At 38.7% G+C, this 24,099-nt stretch overlaps 1 protein-coding gene across 1 annotated transcript in view; it reads right to left on the reverse strand.

Moving 5' to 3' along the window:
- Window positions 1-24,099, reverse strand: part of htt (huntingtin) — a 900,697-nt gene that overhangs the window by 712,425 nt on the left and 164,173 nt on the right. The window lies entirely within an intron of this gene.

Below are 24,099 nucleotides of genomic sequence, written 5' to 3' on the forward strand. Positions count from 1 at the left end.
GTACATGAACCTCCCATAATCAATAAACCGAGAGCATTACCTGACCCTAAAAACTGGAGGTCGAGAACCTGCTGAAAGCCAGATTTGGAGACAACTGGAAGGAGTTTGACAGTTTGCAATTTTATGTTTCAGCACTAAACATCGGTTCAATGTCAGATACTGGTAGGCAGACTCATGATGACTGTGACTGTTTGCATGAGGAAGATGGATTACTTGCAAGACTGTGAACATCCATATAACATTAACAATGTGTTAATAATAACTTAATTTACTGTACATGATGCGCTGTAGCTAACAATGAAGTCAATAAAAATCTTTGGAATCAAATGAACGTTTGAAATTGTATTATGTGAATAAAAGGTTGTATCAAAACGTATTTTGTTCAGTGAATTGGTTCAAAACATATTAAGTGAAATTTTATAATTAGAATAATGCCTTCATGTATTGAGAAATGATTTGAATCATGATTGATTCGGGAACATAACCTCAATACTTAGATTTTGCCATTTAGAATTTTGACATGTCTTATTTGGTTAGGAAATAAAACTTTTTTTATCTTCCTGTAAAATTATAATCTGTGCACTTAATACGATTTGAAACGATGCTCCTCATATCAACACCAGATTAATTCCTAAATAAGTCAAAAAAAATTTGTAATAGATTTTACAATTTTGAAAATAAGTTCTTCTTGCTAAATAGTACATCCTTGTCTAGATGTATACACAGTACTTTGAAATTACACATGCTTAATGTCACCATTTAAAAATCATGTTTGCATGTACGTTCATTCCCCAAGTTTAAATTTTAATAAGTACATCTGTAAGAGACTTAGTAATTATTGCAGTATGGAAAATTCAATACACATTATAGGAACACACTGATATTAAACTATGATTCTGCATACATTTATTGTACTGTCCGACTCGTTGGCTGAACGGTCAGCGTACTGGCCTTCGGTTCAGAGGGTCCCGGGTTCGATTCCTGGCCGGGTCAGGGATTTTAACCTTAATTGGTTAATTCCAATTGCACGGGGGCTGGGTGTATGTGTTGTCTTCATCATCATTTCATCCCCATCACGACATGCAGGTCACCTACGGGTGTCAAATAGAAAGACCTGCACCTGGCGAGTCGAACCCGTCCTGGGATATCCCGGCACTAAAAGCCATACGACATTTCATTTCATTTCATTTCATTGTACTTAATTACAGATTCCAGTTTCTCTTAATATGAGACACAATTACATAGCACATGCTTCCATTTCACAAATTCTTTCCCAGAGTTTATATACAAAGGTAATCCCAAAAATAAGGTCTTCTATCTTTTTTTTTATAAATACATAGACCTGTTTATTTCTACAATGGTATACATCATTTTACAGCTTGAACATTTAGCTATTTTCCTACATAATCACCATTTCGGTTGATGCATTTTTGTACACGCTGTGACAGATACGTATGCCCATGTCATACCAGCTCGCCGCCATTCTGTTCAGGAAGTTGTGAGCGGCACTTCGGGAAACCTCAGGAACCAAAGTGCAGAGATCATACAGGGTGATCCACCGATCTTCATGCGATTTGTTCAACCTTCATGACTGTCTTGGCGGAAATTGACAGTCTCCCGCTCCTTTGTTCATTCGTCATGAATTTCAGTCCGACCAGAACTCTACACCACTTACAAAGATTGTTGACATCCATGCACGACTCACCATACACTTCCGTCAATTGGTGATGGATTTCAATCGGTTCAGTACCTTTTGTGTTAAAAAAATTAATAACTGCGCGCACTTCGCACTTGGCAGGAACATCCAATGGGAGCTCCATTCTCAATGGCTGCCAAGCCAAGACTGAGTGCCTCAGCACGGCGTGTGCATGTTTATATACAATTTCGTGACCAACAGCCACATGAACAGAGTTCTGTACTTATATTTAAAAAAATAGGAGACCTTATTTTTTGGGATTACCCTCGTACATCATTCACTGCCCATAAAAGTCAGGGCTTCGTATATTTCTAACCTGTAACAACACAAGTTCTACAAATCCTCCACCTTGCAATTTTAAAAGTAACACAAAATTGCAACCTCTTCTAGTTTCCTCACAAGTTCATTCTGTCAGGTAATTTCACATAACACTCCGATCTTGTAGTTGTAAGTATTTTCCCTCCAATCTCAGACACCTTGGAATCTTTTGACTGGATGTTCAATGGAGAATCTGGTTCCACAATTAGCTGCTTCATTGTTGCACACACCTTCAAAGGATAAAGACACTGAAGTGGCCAAATCCTTTCACCATGAGTAGTCCTTACTCTTGGGTTTGAACTCCACTGTCGACAGCCCTGGTTTTCCATGGTTTCCCATTTTCATACCAGGCAAATGATGGGGCTGTACCGTAATTAAGGCCACAGCTGCTTCCTTCCCATTCCTAGGCCTTTCCTATCCCATCGTTGCCATAAGATCTATCTGTGTCGGTGCGACGTAAAGCAAATAACAAAAAAAAAAAAACCTAACACCAGACCGAGGGGCCGGTCGAATTTCCTCACTCCATCTAACTCGATCACCACAATCTCTCCCACCTGTAGTGTTTCTTACTTCTGCACCCTCTGATGGACCAGCATGGCCAAATACTCACTGCAGAAATGCTGACGGAAGTCACCTCGGAGCTTCTGAAGATATCTCAGCCTTCTGTTCAGGCTGGGGGATCCATTTCATACAAGTCTATGACATCATTTCTTGGCAAACCTTGCATAAACATAGGCAGTGTCAATGGTTTCAGGGTTTCTGTCATGTCTTGAATGAAGGTGAATGGTCCAGAGTTTAATGTGGCTTCACAGTCACACAGTATGGTTTCCAACTCTTCAAAACTTACAACATTTCTGCTTAGGATTCTTCACAGAAGTTCTTTTACCATGCGCATTAATCTCTCACATACCCCCCCCCCCCCCCCCCCCAAAATAGTAATTATTTCCTGCCAATTGAGTTGTTTCAGACTGTTGCTCACACCTACAAAGTTGGTGCTGTTATCAGTGTATATGACCTATACTTTCTCCCGTCTGGCAATAAATCTTCTCACGGCCATCATGAAGCATTCTGTGGATAGGGACCTGGCAAGCTCAAGGTGCACTGCTCGGTAGATAGCGCACGTGAAAAGTACTATACATACCTTATTTCCTGATTGCAGGTATATGGGACCTGCCATTTCAATGCCAGTTTATTCAAATGCCACTGCACATTTAACATGGTCTTTTGGTAATGGTGCAGAAGGATGTTCAACCGGTTTGGTATGATATCATCTACAAATCACACATTTCCTCACTATGCTTCGTACCAATCTCTTGATGCCAATAATCCAGAACTTTTCCCTGATGATGGCGATCATCTGGCAACCAGCATACTGCATTTGACGGTGCTTTTCAAATACTATTCGATGGATTATGATGCCATCATGAGGTAAAAGTATAGGATGCTTGTATTCCTCTGGCTCATCGCTAAGCAATAACCTTGTTCGGACTGTAACCAGCCCAAGTTGGTCTTTAAACATTTGGAGTATCATTGGAGTTCTAGATTCATCGTTTCTAAAGTGCTCTAACTCGATGCATTGTAACAGTGTTATTTCTGCATTCTGTACTACTTCGTACTGAAGTTCTCCTGTTCACTTGCTCAAACTGGCACAATTGTGTTGAAAGCTCAACATCCAAGCAATCATTCTTAGAATCTTCACATAACTGGAAAAATAATGAAGATCACCACTGAATCTTGAGTTGTCGCTGGAAACAGTGCACAAAGTCGTCTTCTTTCTTTCCATGTTCACATCCTGATCTGGAACAAGTATCTCTAATTGCGACCACTGTCCTTTCTCTTCCTGAAGCCAGTTAGGGCTTTCCCACCATCGGCTGAGGAGCAAAACCTTTGCATCGCACGCACTGGAAGGGATGAGAGCACCTGGAATGTAGTACCATTCATCTGGAGTAGTGTTTTGTCTGATCTCTCTGCATCAGTTAATGAAAAAGACATTCCGATCATCTTCTCTCCTTATCCATGTGAGAACGACTGACGAATCACTTCAGCAATATGTCTTACAACCTCCTAGCCCTAAGCTCTTCTTTACTTCATGGCATAATCGTGACGCAATAAGGGCTGCTATCAGTTCAAGTTGAGAGACAGACCAGTCCTTTAAAGGTGCCACTTACACTTTGGTCTGGGCGAGATGCACAGTTGTCTTCTCATCATGCTCCATACTCAAGAAAGGACAAACAGCACAATCTTTCTGTTCCTGGTTTAATTGTGGCCTCTGCTAATCTTCTTTTTACCTGACATTTCCCAAGCCAATGCACATTTCTCAGCCTTGCCAGAAATTTGCCCAATATCATGTTTTCTTAAAATATTTTGTAAGTATGAAACAGTGATTTTTGTGATTAAACTACCATTATTTCATTGAGGATCATGTTGTGTGTGTCCTCCGCTGCCTGCAAGCTCCGCAACCCGCCCAGCATCAACGCTTCTAGATACCACGAGGTGTAGACTGCAGCACGCTAACGTAATCGTGTGTGACGTCAGTCAACGGATATAAACTGGGTGACGTCTTCTCCACTGAAGGCACTCCCACAGTGTCCAGCAATCAGACTACACTGCATGTCAGACACGGAGGTATCCTCTTAAAAAGTGTTCTGAACAGGTGGAATAATTCTGGTCGGGAGGTTTCACCTCAGGACACCTCCGCCTCAAATATCCTGCCTCCCGTATCACCGACATGCATCCTGTCCTAGCATTCTGCTACTCACAAACTTACAAGTTCCCTGCAAGTCCTCCAACTTCGGCCTAGCATTCTGCTACCACGAACTTTAATCCAAGTTCCCTGTATAATTCTACGAACTACAGATAGTCATCAGCTATCACAGACATTGGTTACTTCAAACGTCCTATCTTATCAAGATAGACAGCATTGTATATATGATTGTATTTTTTCATAGACCATTAGTCTACTAGTTTAGGCCATTATTTAACGTGTGCAGCGCTTCAAGAATCAAGTCAGTTTTCGTTCCTTTTTTGTATATACTGTGTAAAGATTTACAAATAATAAACTTTTATGTTGTGCTTTGTATATCGAGTTCCTTGTATACAACACAACAATATTGGCCACGAGGTATAAGTAAACCGCCATCAATAAGATAGCAACAAGAAAAAGTAGACACGCCATCAACAATATTCTGAACTTCATTCTTCACGACAGTATATTCGCCACCCTGCCATGTTATATTCCCTCGGCTCACTAGGATGATATTCTATCGCCAACATTTCGCATTTGTGCAGTGCCATTATTCCAAGTGTGTACGCCCAGTCGAACTGCTGACACCAGGCCAACATTTCACGTCACGGACACAGCACCTGCTTTTCCACTGCATTCTTTCCCCGCTGTCTTCTTCTCTCTCGCCCCTACGCTCGCTGACTGTCGAGCTCACAGCTGCTCCTACTACACCCTGCTTCAAACGTGCTCACTGTATCATCCGCAAGCATGGCTAATACAGAACAATTTGCGGCTATATTGCAGGCTTTGCAACAGCAGCAACAGCAATTTATGCAACAGCAGCAATCAGCATTGCTTACAGCCATTCAGGCTCTCTCTTCATCAGCGCAGAACCCTACCGTTCCTGCCTTTTCTGCCTTTGACCCAGAGAAAGAAGAATGGTTGGTATTTTTTGCTCGCCTTCAACAGCACTTCATCTGTCACGCCCTTACGGACAAGAAGCGCCAACGAGCTCTTTTTCTCAGTTCTGTAGGAAATGAAACCTGCTAATTACTTCAGAAATTAAACCCAGAAGAACAGATATCGGAAGTTCCTTTCGCACTTCTCCTAGCTCGCCTAAATGAACATTTTGCTAAGGATCCCCACATTGTAGCAGCTCGCTATAAATTTTTGCAATGCAGAATGAAGCAGTACCAGACTCGCACAGAATGGATTGTGGAATTACGTGGTCTCGCCAAGAGTTGAGTGTTTGTCTGTTCTATGAATGGTTGTAGCATGCACTACATGGATTCGCTCATTCGGGACATGGTCATTCTCCATACTCCACAAGACAAAGTTTGTTTCAATGCTGTAAAAAGTAGTAACCCTTGTTTAGAAGAAGTACAGCGTATTGCCGCAGTCTATGAAATGACTACTAAGACTGCACCTGGAATAGCTACCAAACATGAAGTCGCTCAGGTATCTCATACGGCCAGCAAGCATTCTGCTCCTTCGAACCGCCAGGTCAGCACACTCACTTCGAAGCGTTCCCGACAGGTCATTCTCGCTCTTCTATGACGACACGCATTCATAAGAACGCTCCACCGCTCCTGCCTCCCTGCAGAGGATGTTTTAAGCATCATGAACGTCGTGATTGCCGCTTCTCAAGTCCACCTGTAATCGCTGCCATAAAATAGGGCATATCAAGACTGTCTGTCAAAGTACATCCCGCCCTGCTCGTACTCCTCCTGTGAAGAAAACTACTCAGAAGACACGACAGGACATGGAAGTTGATCAAATCAACCTCATTCTACCAACAAGAAATTCTAGTAAGATCATCATTCCGATCGCTTTCCCAGATCATTCAACTGACTTTCAATTAGATACTGGATCGCCTGTCTCCATCATCAATCCTTCTACATATCACAGCTTAGGATCGCCATCCATCTCTCCTGCTGATGTCCAGCTTGTTACTTTTAACAAGAAGAAGATTGATATTAAAGGTAAAATCACTTTTTTTTATTTAGCGTATGGCTTATACAGACAATATCAGTAATATATATACATATTAACAGCTGAGAAACAAATTAATTTGTGCTTCACAATTGAATATCAAGTTTTTCAATCCAACGCACAGCTTCTGGAGATACCAGCAGGAAGTCATCTTCATCACTGTGATACGCTCGAATCTTACATTCCCTGACGATATGATGAACAGTCTGGTGTGGAGCTCCGCAGTCACAGTCTGGATTAGGTAACTTTTTCCACTTATGGAGAGTGGCTCTGCACCGGCCATGTCCTGTTCTGATTCTATTCAGGGCAGTCCAGGTCTTGCGTGGTAGGTGGGATCCACTTGGAAGTTGGGGACCTGAGAAGAAGGTATGAAGGTGTACATCCGTTGCTGCTTCCCATCTACTTTTCCACTCATCAAGATATTTAAAGTCCTTAGCATCCATGTTAGCAGCATCACGCAGAGTTGGATGGCGTGATTTCAGTCTGTTAAGATTCACTGTTCCCGCAAGATATAAAGATATTCATAAGGTTACCTTACTGGTTGTCAATAACTATACTGCATCCAACATTCTAGGCTTGGATCTCTTCAATTTATTTGGATTTCAAGAACATGACAACGTCAATGTGGTCTCCTTCTTGCAACCTACCTCTGATGTCACTAATCTCCTAGAGCAATTGCCAGAAGTTTTCGACTCCAACCTAGGCACAGCCAAAGACTACACAGCTCATATCCAGCTTAAATCAGGAGCCAAGACTCACTTTTTCAAAGCACGTCCAGTCCCACTTGCACTTCAGGATCAAGTTACGCAAGAACTACAGAGATGGCTAGCAGCCGGTATTGTAGCTTCAGTCAATTCCAGTAAATGGGGTACTTAGCTCCTCGTAGTTAAAAAGCCAATGGCAATATCCGCTTTTGTGGTGATTTTCGCTCTACAATCAACTCTCAGATTGAAACCGACATTTTTCCGATTTCCCGTCCTGAAGACTTATTTTGCCGTTTAGCCGGTAGACAGTTCTTCTCTAAAGTGGATCTCAAAGAAGCTTATCTACAGCTACTATTAGATGAAGAATCTAAGCAGTGCCTCACACTTACTCCTCTTGGACTTCTACAGCTCCAGCGCCTACCTTTTGGTGTCTCTTCCTCCGCTGCGATTATCCAGCGATATTTAGAACAACTTACCGCCTCCATTCCCGGTTGTGCTAATTACCTTGATGACGTTATTGTGACCGGCAAAGATCATCAAGATCACCTGAATAATCTGCGCCTACTCCTCACCAAATTGAAAGAAAATGGCCTCCGTGCTAATTTTGCTAAGTGCACCTTCTTTCAACCTCAAGTTCACTACCTAGGTCATGTCATTGATAAGCATGGTATTCGGCCCGGCGAACAGAACGTCTCTGCCATAACCAACATGATTAACTTTAAATTACCAACACGCCCGCACCGCAGAACATCAAACAACTACAATCCTTCATCGGAAAAGCTAAGTATTACAGCAAGTTCATTCCATGCTTCGCTTCAGTAGCAGCTCCTCTGAACGCCTTACGCAAGAAAGGTGCTAAATTTCATTGGTCTCCACAATGTCAGCATGCCTGGCAGACCATCATCAAGGCCCTTGTCCGCGCTGTCAGCTGTCAGCCCGGTAAGCTACTCACTCTCGCCACGGACGCATCTGATTATGGACTCGGTGCCGTTCTCTCCCAGAAGGATCGCCACGGACAAGAACGTCCTATAGCCTTCGCTTCCAAGACACTCAACAAATACCAACGTCACTACTCTCAGATAGAGAAAGAAGGCTTAGCTATTACCTTTGGCATTCGCCGCTTCAATGAGTATCTATATGGTAACCATTTCCTCATAATCACTGATCACAAGCCTCTTGTTCACTTATTCCATCCTGGTAATAAGATCCCTGAACATTCTCTACGGAAACTTCAGAGATGGTCAATATTTCTCTCTGACTACTCCTATCAGATTGCCTTGTCACAGGTGAACAATGTAGTGGAAGTGGAAAATGTTTATTGAAGACTTTATTTGTAAAGTGTGGTAATATGTTTTATTTGTAACGACCTAACCTGTACAGTGTAATATTTGTAACATATTGTACCGTTTTCATCGTCCTGATAACGGAATAAAGGTTGTCATACGACATTAAAAGTTTGCCATGCACGGTAATGAGATCGCGAAGATTACGTAATTGGGCCATACATCTGAAAAGAATGCATATATTAAGTGAAATAGGCCGTGATTTCAGAATATATATATATCAAATCAAATCAAATCAAAATCTCTTTATTTGCAAATGAGGTGTCTACCTCGGTGGCAAATGGTACACTAAAATACATTATTGTCAAGCACTAAATATTAAATTAACAAGAGAAGAAAATTTTTCCTATAATACAATATTATACAATTTACGCTAACAATGTTTTCTATTAACACACAGCTCATCCTTAATAAATTTATATTGTTTACAAAATTCTAATTATAATATCTCCTGTACTACTTACAAATATAGTCAACTGATATACAGTATGTGGAATTGCTTCAAATGATACTATAAAACTGGTATAACATTAATATTTACATTGCATTTATTTATTTACTATTTTTTTTTTTTTTACCCGTTCTGGATCCTAAGTAGCATAACGACCTGCTGCGTCTTAACCAGAGCCCCTTTTGCCACCACTTTTCAGAGTTCCTAAGGGCCTTCACAGCTACCGTAGCGGTCCCAGGGCCCTCGAAGTCCCCACTGTACTTCACCCCTACAGGCAGTCTCCTACTTTGGCTGTCCAAACTCCTTAGACCAGGGGATGGAATTAATTTATTCACACACATTTTTTTTATTTACAATAACCTGCACCGGTCGAATGCCCTCTAACACTTCACTTATTTTTTCTGTTGCTGTTTATTCTCTTCTTGAATATCTGTACAGATTTTGGAAAAGGATCAAACACTACCGCTGGTAAACTGTTCCACTCCTTCACACCCTTCCCAATGAATGAAAATTTACCCCAATCGCTTCTGCTAAAATTCCTTCTAATTTTATATTTGTGGTCAGTCCTGCCGATATAATTATTTTCCAACTGAAGCCTCTCACGGATATCTCCCCATGCTTCTTCTCCTGTATAGGCTCTATATAATCCTGTAAGTCTAGTTTTCTCCCTTCTCTTACTTAAAGTTTCCCACCCAAGTTCCTTTAACATTTCTGATACACTACTCTTTCTCCTGAAATCCCCTGTTACAAATCTTGCTGCTTTCCTCTGCACACTATCTATTTCTTTTATTAGGTATTCTTGGTGAGGATCCCAAACACTGTTTGCATATTCCAATAATGGACGAACCATACTCAAGTAACTTTTTTCTTTTAATTCTTTGTTGCATCCTTTAAGTAGCCTCATTATGACATGTAATGATCTGTATGCTTTCCCAACAATGTCATCAATATGACCCTTCCAGTGCAAATTACTTTCAAATCTCACACCTAAGTATTTGCACTTGCCTTCTTTTGGGATAACTACCTCATCCAAAGTATATTCAAATTCAGTTTTAAAGCTCCTGTTTGTAAAAGTTGTAACAGTTGATTTGCCTCCATTAACCTTCATATTATTTTCTTCAACCCATTGTTGGATACTTTCAAGGTCCCTTTGTAATTCTGAACAATCCTCAATGTTGTTTATTTCTCTATAAACAATTATGTCATCTGCATACAATCTTATTTTTGATGTTATATTGTTCCCTAAATCATTTGCGTATATTAAGAAAAGTAACGGACCGATTATACTACCCTGTGCAATTCCCTTCCAAACTTTCTCTTCCTGCGATACATTATTTCCTACTTTGACTTTCTGAACCCTTGAATTTAGAAATGCTTTTATCCAACGTGTAACCCTTATGTCCAATCCTATTCCCTCCAATTTCTTTAATAATATTCCATGTTCCACTCTATCAAAGGCTTTGGAAAGATCTATGGCTATGCAATCTAACTGACCTCCTGAATCCAACTGATCTGATATGTCCTGCTGAAATCCCACCAGTTGTGCCTCACAAGAAAATTTCTTTCTAAATCCATACTGGCTCCTCATGAACCAATTTTTATCATCACATATCCCTCTGATGTACTTCGATATTAAACTCTCCAGAATTTTACAAACTATACTGGTCAGGCTGATTGGTCTGTAGTTCTCTGGTTTCCTTTTATCACCCTTTCCTTTATAAATTGGTATTATTATAGATTCCTTCCATTCCTTTGGTATTACACTATTATTTATGACATAGTCAAAGAGAAATTTTAAATAAGGCACTATGTACCGCCCCATTGTCTTTAATACCTCCCCAGTAATTTGATCACTTCCTGCAGCTTTTCCTTGCTGAAGCAGTTGGATTTCTCTGAAAATATCTTCGTTTGTGAATGAGAAGCTTCTTGTTTCCCTCTGTCTCTCTCCCTCTCTATCTTCTGTTTCGGTTTCCAACTCTTGACAATCATCTACTGAATCTCTAAATTCCCTACTAAATAGGTTTGCTTTCTCAGTATCTGTTAAATAGTGTTCACCCCCTTCCCCCACCATTGTAGGAATTTGGACTCCTTTTCCTTTTTGATTCCTGATATATGAATACAGCTTTTTCCATTTCCCTTTGTGGTCATTACCCTCTTGAAGTATGCCATTCATATAATTCTCTTTTGCTTCCTTTTTCACTCTATTCAGTTCCCTCATTAGCTGTTTTCTATTTTCCCTACTCTCCCTACCCTCTTTGATTTTCCTGTTTACTATTCTACATTTTCTTTTTAATTTTCTTATTTCCCTTGTATAATAAACAGGGTCTGAGGTCATTTTACCCTTCTTAACAGGTACAAATCTCTTCTCTCCTTCCCAAATAATTCCTTTAAATTTAGCCCAAAGTGTATCCACGTTACTCCCTTCACTTATCCAACAACTGAATTGTGATTTAAGGTAAGTCCCAAATTCATCAACTTTAGTTTTTCTGTACAATTTCTTGTCTTGTGTAACCCTCTTATTAAGCCTTTTTGGTACGAGTTCTACATCCATTATTACAGCCTTATGGTCTCCTATTCCTTCAATTACCTCAGTTTTATCAACAATTTCATATGGTTTAACCAAGAATACATCTAGTAAGTTATTGAGACGAGTCGGTTCTTGTACTACTTGTGTAAATCCTCCCTCCCAAATTAACTTATTTGCCAGTTTCTGTTCATGGGCTTCACTTGCAGCTCCTTTCCATTCAACTTCAGGCAAATTTAGATCTCCCCCAATTATTACCATATCATTATTATTGTTTTTATGAGTATAATCTATTATTTTTTCAAAGATTTCCATGTCTCTTTCCTCTCTTCCAGGCCTGTATGTTCCTATAATTCCCACCTCCTTCATATTATCACAAACTAATTTTATCCCTAATATTTCATCCCTTTCATCGGTAAACCATTCATGTGAACAGTAAGTTTCCTTCACCAGAATAAACACCCCTCCTCCCTTTTTATCTCCTCGGTCTCTACGATAGACTGTGTACCCTTCTGGAAATACTTCTCTATTACCCACCCCTTCTTTCAACCACGATTCCACTCCTATCACCACATCAGTCTCATAAGATTCCATCAATGTACCGAATTTTAATTGTTTATTTACTACACTTTGACAGTTTACCAAGAGCAGTCTCAGACCCCCTTCCTCCCTAAAACTTGACTGTTGCAATTGGGTAACTTGAAATTCCTTTCTATCCTGAGTTTCATTTTCTAGTTGACTGAGCCAGCTTGAAGTACAGCTGGCTCTTTCTACTAGTTTTCCTGGTCAGTATTATAACTCAAGGGAGTTGCCTGTTTTACAGTACATATCTTAAAATTAATAAAATCTAGAATAATATTTGCTATCTTTCGTTTACCTGAATTGTTTAGATGGAGGCCATGTTTTGTATAACAGTATCTCTCAAAACTGCTGCATTCAATAACCTGAGTATTCCGAAAATGTTTACAAATTTTAACAATATCTATATTGACCTTGTCCACTTCAATATTCACACACGAGTCTCTACTCAAATCATGCCTGTGGGGCACGTTCACTACAAAAACGTTAGTGTGGGTCAGCTTCCCTAGTGTATGTTTAAGTTGTGATCTTACATTCTTGGCGTATAATACGAACGTATAAAATCAAGGAGGCCATGCACGTGACGGCAAAGATGTTTATTTGGCGAATTACGTATGTCTAGATCACGGAGTGAGATGGAAAGTTATAAAGGATCCAAGCGGCCGTGATAAAAATAATAGAAGGTTTTTAAAATTGTTAAAAAAGAAGTAGTAGTTGAACAATAAAAAAAATCTGTTACGCAAAAACTACGTAAATTTATCCACGAGAAAAAAATAATCCTCGCATAAAGAAGAAGGGAGATATTGCAGTTATTACGGGCTGAAGAATCTGCACAGCAAAGAAATATTTGAATCATACCTATATTTGAACAAATATTGTGACGGAAAATCAGCACAAGTTGAAAAATATCCGAACAGTAGTCGGAGTATAGACCGAAGGCCGTTACGAGAAATCAAGACAAATTTAACGCATTATAGGTTGATTAGCTGGATATAAGAAAATTTTTTAAAGCTAATTTGATGATTTTTACCTGTTAAAAATCTGTCACAAGGAGATAACATTGAATTACTGTCTTAATAACCTGAATCAGAGATATAAACTAGATTCACATTCTCAAGAGTATGGACGTGATAGTAATTGCCATTTTGGATATGTTTCTTTCACATATGACTGACGGCTACAACATGAGAGGCTAAATCGGAGATGGAGCCGACTTTCCGACGTAGACCGCCCAGCTGTTTCTACTATCCCAGGTCCCAAAACTACAACCTGATGGTGAGGTAACGGATGTTGGAGACGATCTACGCAGTCCTAAGATGACAACATCGAAGCCAAAGCCAATCATCTAACGTCAGCGATCGCAAGCTAAGTTCCAAAGAATTACTTTATTATCTTGAAATTAATGTGCAGTAGATGTAGTATTCATATATTTGTAGTGAACATTGGTATGTTGTTTTTACGTAGTTCTTCGTGATAAAATCTCAGTCGATGCCATCTTTGCAATGAGATTGTCCTTGTTGATTTATTAATATGGGAGTAGGTATTTCTTCCAGAGTTTACAATCAATGTCATAATATAGGAATGTTTATAATTGAACAAGGAGAGATTTAGAGTGTGATTTTCAACCATTAAGGAATTGAAGCAACGTATACAAAGAGGCGTATCCCAAATTTAATATTTTTAAAGAAGATAGTTGATTTCTGAGTAACTAATATCTGGTTGCTGATACGACGCGATGGCATGTGAGTAAATATTAACTTGTTTAGTTTATATATGTGTTTCATTTTCAGGATAACGTGTTTATGTGTATTATATATGAAATCTAACCCAAAAGTGTACCATTGCAGTACATTAATGATATGTTAAGATGATTTGCCGCCTTGTTGGAAATGATAAATGTTTACGTAGGGAAGTTACGATTTGAGTGGCATGTTGATGTGGATTTATGAATAATTATTCGCTGAGATATATTTGTGGGAATGAATAATGATATATTATGGTAATTAATATTGGTAAATGGAGAGATAGATATGCTTATGGATAATTTTGGCGGTAAATATGGCGTATTACTGGCCAATGGTGATGTTTGACATATGCGGCAAGATATTAATATGGTAATGCGAGATATATTGGGTTAGTGGTACACGAATACAATGAAATACATCGTAGATTTCATATGCGGGTTACCGTAAACTGTCTTCAGATTAAATATCCAAATAAGAAATAAAAGAAGGGAAACTTGTTGTCTTCATAGAGAATACATCAACGTTGTACTGAATATTATTTGAAGTTTGGTGTCGAGAATGTATTTAATTCATAGAACAATTTCATAATTTAAATCTCTACCACAATTAAATAAAATAGGTTACCAATTTATTCCTACTGTACCCTGATGAGATAGGCTCTATCTTTCATGATTTGATTTTGATACGAGAAATACAGATATATAGGAATATTAAATGAATACAGTGGCAGTTTTGTGTGGACGGGAAAATTTCGACATAAGCTAGACATATCGCGACTGTCCATCGCCACAGTAAGCTTGTCATTAAGGGGAGAAGGTTTCCTGGTCAAAAGATAAGAGGATTAAATCTAGAGCTCACAACAACAGAATAATTACTACGAGGAAGTGAAAGAGTATATATTTCGGACCAAGGGCGAGCAGATGTATCACCAATACCGAGAATGTGACGTACCAGTTTTTCCATGCCCGAGGCATTTGGTGTCGTCACGTTTCAAGGGAGAGATTTCAAACTAACCGAAGCGGTGTTGACCAATGAGAAAATTTATCATAGGCCCGCAGATAAACCAACATAAGAAAAACTCAGAGTGAACTCCAGTTAGCTTCTCCGATAACAATAATTAAATTATTCCAACCACATAATTGAATAGAGGGGATTTTTGTGATATCGTTCCCATGTTGATTAATTGTAATCGTAATAAATTAAAGTAATGAATTCGTGGAAATGACCCACGCTATCTCGCCATTGGTCGAGATGAGCACGCCATCAGGGACGCCGAGTTAGCGCACGAAAGGTGGAGGACAGAAATTAAGTGATATTTCCATGATCACCGAACGATAGGAGTTCATAATACGACACATGAATGTGTATCGCCAGTGTATTAAGTAGGATAAAGCAAGAGATCCAAATCCGCCTGCATATGCCGATTTAGGATAACCAACCCCCCTCTCCAGGAGCTGACCGCGGATGACCCCGGCGGGAAACCATATCGTCCATAAAAGTCCAGTGTGGAACCTCACATCACTCAGTTCTTACCAGTCACCAGTTGTGACCGGTCACCAGTCGTGTCAGTCGTATGAAGTAGTTGAGACTCTGACACGTTGACTCTGTAAGTCAGTACCTCGGGACGCATTCGAAGTCAGTTAAAGCTGAAAGTGCGTGAGTTATTAGGAGAATGAATACGAACAGTGAAATTATCCATAGTACCGAGTGTAAATAATCAGTATAACTGTATGTTGAATTTAATAAATGTCATGTGATTGAAGAATAAATAATTAACGGAACGCCGATAGTACCTTCGGAAGGCAGTGTGCGGAGCCTGAAGTAAACACCTCAAGATAGACGGTGAATAACTATCCGAGCAGGGAATTATAGGAGCTAGGCGATTATCAAGACGGCTTAGAAATAAACCAGGAAGTGCCGGTTGAAGACGCGATACGCACCAGTTCAAATGAACGACATTTCGTCGTAATGTGTCTCGACGTGTGTTTCGTGCGTATATGAAGATTATATTGTGCGAGTGTCAGGGGTCTAGGAGCACCTATAAGTGTTTTTTTTTTTGATATTAGTATTCCTGTGTAAAATAGTGTAATAAGGTATTAATCATGGGTAGTCACCCAGAAGTGTTTTATTGTGGTAAATTTGTATTGTGCGACATGATGGACGAGTAGATCACCATGGGGCCGTAAGGCCTATATCTTATCCGCTACGAGACAATGGAATTCTACATAGGAATGAGTACACAATTTTGATATTTGGGGGATGTTATCGTGACTAAACGGGGTTCAGTGTAAATTAATTATGGTTACTTAACATGGTCCGCCTCCCGAGTCCATGATTTTATTTTTTGTTAGACGGACGAACTAATTTATAGTAACGTAATAATGGGTTAGATTAATTAATTTAAGTATTTGTTTGTTGAATATAATGTAAATATGGGATATATTTCTTTCAATTAATGCATGCTGTTTGTAATACTTTGACTTAAGTTCATTTCAAGTGTTAAATTCCTTTTTTTTGTGCTAACCCATTTATTTGATTTTCAATCACTGCGGTGATCATTTGTATGTTAATTAGGAATAATTTCTATTAGACAGCCAGATTATGAAAGAGCCAGAGTATGTAAGATTTGTGTTGCGTACGGAAGGTCATTAAAATACTAATAATAATAATGTTTGTGAGTTGACAAAGGAAAGTAAAATAATAATAATAATATTTGTGCGTTTGCGAGTTAAAGTATAATAATAATAATGACAGTGCCTCGTGAGTTAGCCAGTGCAAATATAATAATCAATGTGGAGATGACATGTAGCGTTAAAGACTTTCATTCGCGTAATCAGTTTGATTTTACGTAAATTTTTGATTTTACGTTTTTGGACTTTATTTTAACCATTAAAAATTTGTTTATAAGCGATAAAGGCACGTGAATTAGAATGGTCACGATATGTTAAAAGCCCAGAATGGTTTGAGCCCATATTTAGAGTTGGAAGTCATGAGGGACGAATATCCGGCGTGAAATAAATTGAGCCGTATTGTTTGTAATGATGAAATAGATGAATCTCAAGGCCTAAGATGATATAAAATACAAATGCCGGTGTTATTAGTGGTAGAATCCACGCACCGAGGATTAATTTATGAATTAAATGTTTGAAGAGTTCCGATGAAAGGAAATGGACTTCAAATTGGAAGGAATAGTTTAGCAATCGCCGGCATTGGAGGTATTTGCCCAGCCGCAATGTGCCATAGGTTGTGAGATGTGTCTTGGGAGGACGTGTCCCCATATAAAATTAAAGGCAGTACGAAATTGAAGGTACGGTCCCGGATACCGTGTTGTCCCGACCAATATAAAGCAGATCTTAGTGGTTCATAACGGGATTTAACATATGTGACTAAATTCTAAAGAGTGGAAATTAAAATATCATCTTTCCATTTTTAATAATAATAATAAAAATAATCATACTCCAAGTGAATCTTGTCTTAAATCAAGTGCTTAGTGCCAAGATAAATCGAAATTGTAAAAGGGGTTATGCGTTAAACATATTAAGAGTGAACTACCGTGTAACAGGCGAAATTAATTTTTTTTAATTAATAATAATAATAAATATAAAAAAATACTTTTTTTTGAAGAATTTACTTTTTTTTTATTTTGGACATAATAATGATGTTGGGAGATGAAATGAAAAATTTGAGATTTTTAACTAATAATAATAATAAAAAATAAAATATTTGAAGAAGGAGAAGAAGAATAACCAATGAAGCTATTTTTTTTATTTATTTATTTTTTTTTTGATGAAAATAATAAGAGCGAGAAGTTGAAGTATTATAGCGAGGGTGATTACGGGTTACGATAATCACGATTTCCACTATTACTAATAATGTTAATAATAATAATGTTAATAATAATAATAATAATAATAATAATAATAATAATAATAATAATAATAATAATAATAATGAAAATTTGAAGGAGCAGAAGATAAAGAACTTGCAATAGTAATTTGAGAATAATAATTATGATGAAAGGAAATTAAGATATTTAATGGGGGATGATTCATTGTTACGAATATAATAATAATAATAATAATAATAATAATAATAATAATAATAATAATATTTATGAGGAAGCTGATCATTATATTGTGCGGATAAATTAGGAGGAAGAACGACCCTTCGTTTGAAACGTCAGCAAGGGTTGGCATATAATCATCCCGGATGACAAATGATAATAATCAAATACAGGATTATAATTGAAATTAATGATAATAATAAAATTAATTGATGGTAGTCAAAGAATATGATAATGATCAGATAAAGAATGGTAATGATATTATTTAATAATCATAGGAGGATATGCTAGGGACAGTCATCCTGTGTCGAACTGCTCCGAACCAGATGTTGGGTTTTCACGGGGAGATTGTTAGCGGTAGATACGTAAATAACCCACGGACGGCACAGGTCTTCAAGGGTCAGAGCATAGTAATGAACCTTTCCGTACGTCTTGTCGTATTGACAAGTGTAAATATTAAAGTAGCTTTTGAGTTAATGAACTCTACCTGGTGTGTTTGTGAATCTGGAAATAATAGGCTAGAGTTTGTCCGTATTATAAATTCCCGTTTTTTCGAGGCGATAACATTTTCCACGGTAGGTGTCCGGCTCACCAGAATGTACATACCGGAAGTGTCTCATGTCCAAACGGAACGAGGAGACGACAGTAAAAAGTTACTGTCGTGCCTTCGTCTCCGAAAGAAGATCTCCAGCGGTGAAACGTCCAATCATACGGATGTGAATTCGATCCCCAGTAACCAATTGGGGCGAATTCACCAGATGTTTTACACTACCAGAGTAGTGAGGTAAAATCCAAGTATTATGTCATTTATTTTTCAGGATTAAAGTGTCCCAATGTAAAATTGTCATCATGTGTAGTATGCAAAATAAGTGAATAAATTGCTCCTCATTGCAATTTCAATAGGAAACAGTTTCCATATCTTTTCATTGTAGTTAGTCCAGTATGCCCATGGAATTTAAGTTGTCACTTCCCAGTCCTATTGTGGAGTCAAAAATTTGTATCCATGAATGAGTCGTCCCCCATAACCTTAATTTGCATGCCCCGTTCATCCCTGTGTTCATTTGATGTGCCAATATATATTTATTTGATTTTCTTTATATACATTTTTTTATCGTTTTCGAACTGATCACCCCTGAGATAAATGCTAGTCTGGGACTCAGGAAGTGAGCGGGTGCACTACGGAATTTTTGATATTTGGTTAGATATTGGTGAAACCATAAATCATGTTAGGTATAATTTCTATTTGAACTACGATTATAATTATTCTTTACACAATACCTACATTTAATTTTAAGATGTTATTTGAATATTTTAACCAAATGACATGGTCAAGGTGACCAATATTTCTCATTTAATGAACGATATATATTTGAAATAGCCATTTTGAGCTGATATATATTTGGAAATTACTTGCGATTGCTAATGTTATAACATCGGAGGAAACGCGTGGTTTAATGACAGAATATCAATTTGATAATGATGAAAATAAGCATTTTTTTTTTTTTAAAAAAAGAAAGAAACAAGAACTGATGGACTCAGATTATGCATATTTATTATGAAGTTTAATAAGGCTTAGGGACTTAGATTTATTTTTTAACCCAAAAATGTTATACTACGTTTTCAACAGATAGATTATGTACTTTCGATTTATGTAATTAAGAGAATTTATCCTTTATTTTTGTGATGCGCATAATTAATGCAAGAGGAATAGTTGAATCAGATCGAAGATAGATTAAATTTGAATTTTTTTTATAGAGAGGAGGAAGATAATTGATGTCAATACATATCAGATTTTCTTATGATTGTAGAATCATGAAATAAATTATAGATTATCCAATTTAGATGTTATTATTTTAGGAGATAGGCTAATATCATTAATATATAAATGATTTTGAATTAATTCATTTTTTAAAAAATATTTTATTTATTTATTTTCTTTTCTTTTCTTCGAATGATTGGACTTGGAAAACTTTATATTGATTCTGGATGATGAATGGTATCGATGATAATTTATTAAAAAGGAAAGGTGGTGTATCAGTTGATCTCACGTAAAAATAGTATGGTTCGCATAAGCAATTTAATTATCCCTGAGAGGTGTCGCGTGGAAATTTAAGGATTATCATATCAATAAATGTGGTAGGAAAAATGAAAGTTACGACATCGCTTAAATTCTATGATGCGCTAACTGTTTATACAAAGAATATTAGAAGCGAGCATAGCTACCGACACATAGCATCATTTTTATTAAATGCATTGATCCATTTAATGATCTGTAGAAGTGATGGATGGTTGAGGGGAAAATAGCCGGAGCAATTGATAGGTCGCCCAATATGGTGCAAGAAAGAAACCCCCTCAGGATGGTGCAATATGTATTTGTAAAAAGTAGATTTCAGTTCTGTTCTTAATGGAAGTATCCAGAAAGTTGCATTAATTTTTGAACAGGGTGTGTTGCCTTTTGTTGGTTATGTGTTCTAGAAGGCATTTCTAACTATTCTGGAAATGGAAGATTCGCGAACGTGCATATTCGAGAAGTTTAGTTAAAGTTCGCGACTGAAAGTAGGAATTGTGATTGGTGAAACTAGGTGGGGATAGGCGGACTCATGCATTCTGACTGGCTACTCCAAGGCCAGGGTTTATTTATATAGAGAGAGCGAAGCTGCGTTCGTGATAATTCGGTCTGTTTTGTCTGTCTTGGTCTGTCTGAAGTTTTACGCCGTGTGCGACGCCTCACTTCTGGGATAGGCCACCTTCGGGTAAGCACTCTGGAATTCCATTCTGGCTAAAATTTCCGTAATGTTTGGTTGCTATTTTGTATAGGAGTCTGCCCTAGCCAAACCTAGATTCGCCAAATTATTTATGACGCCTTAGTTTTTCAGCTGGGCTTGCCTGTTTGTTTTCGAGGCATTCCCATTTCTTATTTCACTAAATATGTAGATTGTAATTTAATATATTTACTTTGGGGTTTGCCTCTGGTAGTTCAGTGTCACTTGATGTACGCTAGAGTTTTGGAGAGTAGGTTTACTTCACTGTAAATTGCATTGTACAACTGCATTGGTAACTAGATGTATAGTTGGTTTGAAATTTTGAACTTGCAGAAAAGCATTATCAAAGAACCTCTAAGTTATGTGTATCACAGAGCTTATAGTTCATAAGTTGCAAGTTGGTGGATTTTGTTTCGGAATGTATTTGTAAAATTTCACTTGTAAATAATATTTTTCAAATTTAAGGATTACGGCGAATTATTTCGGAAACTGTAACCTAAGGCATGTCCATGCCCTCAGTAGGTCGTAGTTCCTTCCACCTTCCTGGTTTATTGTCCACTAGTTGGCTCTACTGATATTTACGTATTATGTTGTTGGCAGAGATCCGTGTAGTCCAGCTGATGTTTCGCTGAGTGTGTAGTGTTTTCTGTAGTTGTGTAGTTGCTCTTACTTCCCCCCCTTATTGTGTTTAGTGCTTTGTTTTGTGTAACCACTGTAGTAAAGGTCACAGCCTATCGTAGCACATCCCAGCATTATAATGCTGATGCTCTCTCTCGCCTACCTGCAGGTCCTGATACTACCTTCAATTCTCAAGAATCTGAATGTCTTCAGTTAGACACTGAACTTGCAGACACAGTCTCCAGTTTTCCCATTGGCGCTACTTGCATTGCCAAAGAGACTGATAAGGATAGTACACTAGCTACAGTTCGTACTTATATCCGCAGTGGTTGGCCTCTTCAACACAAGCTTCCCACCAGCCTTGTACCGTATCATCGTTTTCAGCATCGCCTCACAGTTCGTGCCGAAGTAATCCTATTAGAAACAGGCACCCTATTCCGAGTGGTTATCCCACTTAGTCTGCGCAAGCAAGTTCTCAACTTGTTACATGAAGGTCATTGGGGAATATCGCGCACCAAGCAACTCGCCCGTCAACACTGTTGTTGGCCCGGTATTGACGCCGACATCAAGAAACTCATCCGCCACTGTGACCCTTGTCAAGTACATCAGAACGCACCATCGTCTGATCTCGCTCCATGGCCTCCTGCTAATTCTCCTTGGGAAAGAGTACACATAGACTTCGCCGGAACTTTTCTCAACTCTATGTGGTTCATCGTGATAGACTCTCTATCTAACTTTCCTTATGTCGTAGAAATGCATTCTACTACTACGGAAGCTACCATTCGCGCACTTCAGAAGATTTTCACTACTAAAGGTTTACCTCAAGTGCTAATTTCAGACAACAGACCTCAATTTACTGCCACTAACCTCCAGAACTTTTGCACCCACAATAGCATTAGGCATATTTTGGCACCTCCTTTTCATCCACAATCCAATGGTGAAACTGAACGTTTTGTCCAGACTTTCAAGAAAAACATGAAGAAAGCCGTATCTTCAGGTCTAACCAAGTATCAGGCATTATTACAACTCCTAGGCAGATATAGGACTATGTCTGGTACCGACAACCTCACTCCAGCTCACAAGCTCCATGGACGCCCTCACAGAAATTTGCTTTCTTTGTTGCAGCCTTTTCCTGCCCAGCCACATCACTCGCAACCAAAGTTCGATGCCACCGACAAAGTGTATGTCCGGACTTTCAAGTTCAATCCTCCCTGGATACCTGGTATCATCTGTCGTACCTTGGGACATCGTCTCTACGACATCCAGACCGCCGACAATGCATCTGCCACCACCAGGACCAGATCCGCCTCCGCTATCGTCCATCTCCCTCTGTTGATTCCCTTATCACACCTCAGAAATCCATCACCGAAAGAGCTCTGGACCATTTAATCACGATGGGTTCTTTTCAGGACGATTCTTCGCTCCTTCGCCCAGAGCAGGCTCCAGACAACACAACAAACACGGCCGACTCTCTAGCCCAGCACCGTCGACGCTGCCAGCGCCGCAACCGCTTCACGCCGTACCGGCGTAATTAGGAGGGGAGGGTGTTGTGTGTGTCCTCCGCCGCCTGCAAGCTCCGCAACCCACCCAGCTTCGATGCTTCTAGATACCACGAGGTGTAGACTGCAGCGCGCTGATGTAATCGTGTGTGACGTCAGTCAGCGGATATAAACTGGGCGATGTCTTCTCCACTGAAGGCACTCCCACAGTGTCCAGCGATCAGACTACACCGCATGTCAGACACGGAGGTACCCTCTTAAAAAGTGTTCTGAACAGGTGGACTAATTCTGGTCGGGAGGTTTCACCTCAGGACACCTCCGCCTCAAATATCCTGCCTCCCGTATCACCGACATGCATCCTGTCCTAGCATTCTGCTACTCACAAACTTACAAGTTCCCTGCAAGTCCTCCAACTTCGGCCTAGCATTCTGCTACCACGAACTTTAATCCAAGTTCCCTGTATAATTCTACAAACTACAGATAGTCATCAGCTATCACGGACATTGGTTACTTCAAACGTCCTATCTTATCAAGATAGACAGCATTGTATATATGAATATTAATATATATGGTTGTATTTTTTCACAGACCATTAGTCTACTAGTTTAGGCCATTATTTAACGTGTGCAGCGCTTCAAGAATCAAGTCAGTTTTCGTTCCTTTTTTGTATATACTGTGTAAAGATTTACAAATAATAAACTTTTATGTTGTGCTTTGTATATCGAGTTCCTTGTATACAACAGATCAGGCATCAGTCTTTAGGATCATTAATTGACTATACAAAAACAGGTTGAGGTTAAAACATGAAGGTACCTAATACCGCAAAATGTCGTATTTTTCAAAATTGTTCATGAACTTATAAATCATGACATTCGTCAGAAGAACTGTACATGGGTTAGTATTAGAATTGAAAATATGTTTAACGAGTGGAAATGATAGGAAATTTAATGCTCATAAATAGGAAAATCATCGTTTTCAGCATCGCCTCACAGTTCGTGCCGAAGTAATCCTATTAGAAACAGGCACCCTATTCCGAGTGGTTATCCCACTTAGTCTGCGCAAGCAAGTTCTCAACTTGTTACA

This window comes from Anabrus simplex, chromosome 3 (genome assembly GCF_040414725.1).
Source record: "Anabrus simplex isolate iqAnaSimp1 chromosome 3, ASM4041472v1, whole genome shotgun sequence".
Lineage (NCBI taxonomy): Eukaryota > Metazoa > Arthropoda > Insecta > Orthoptera > Tettigoniidae > Anabrus > Anabrus simplex.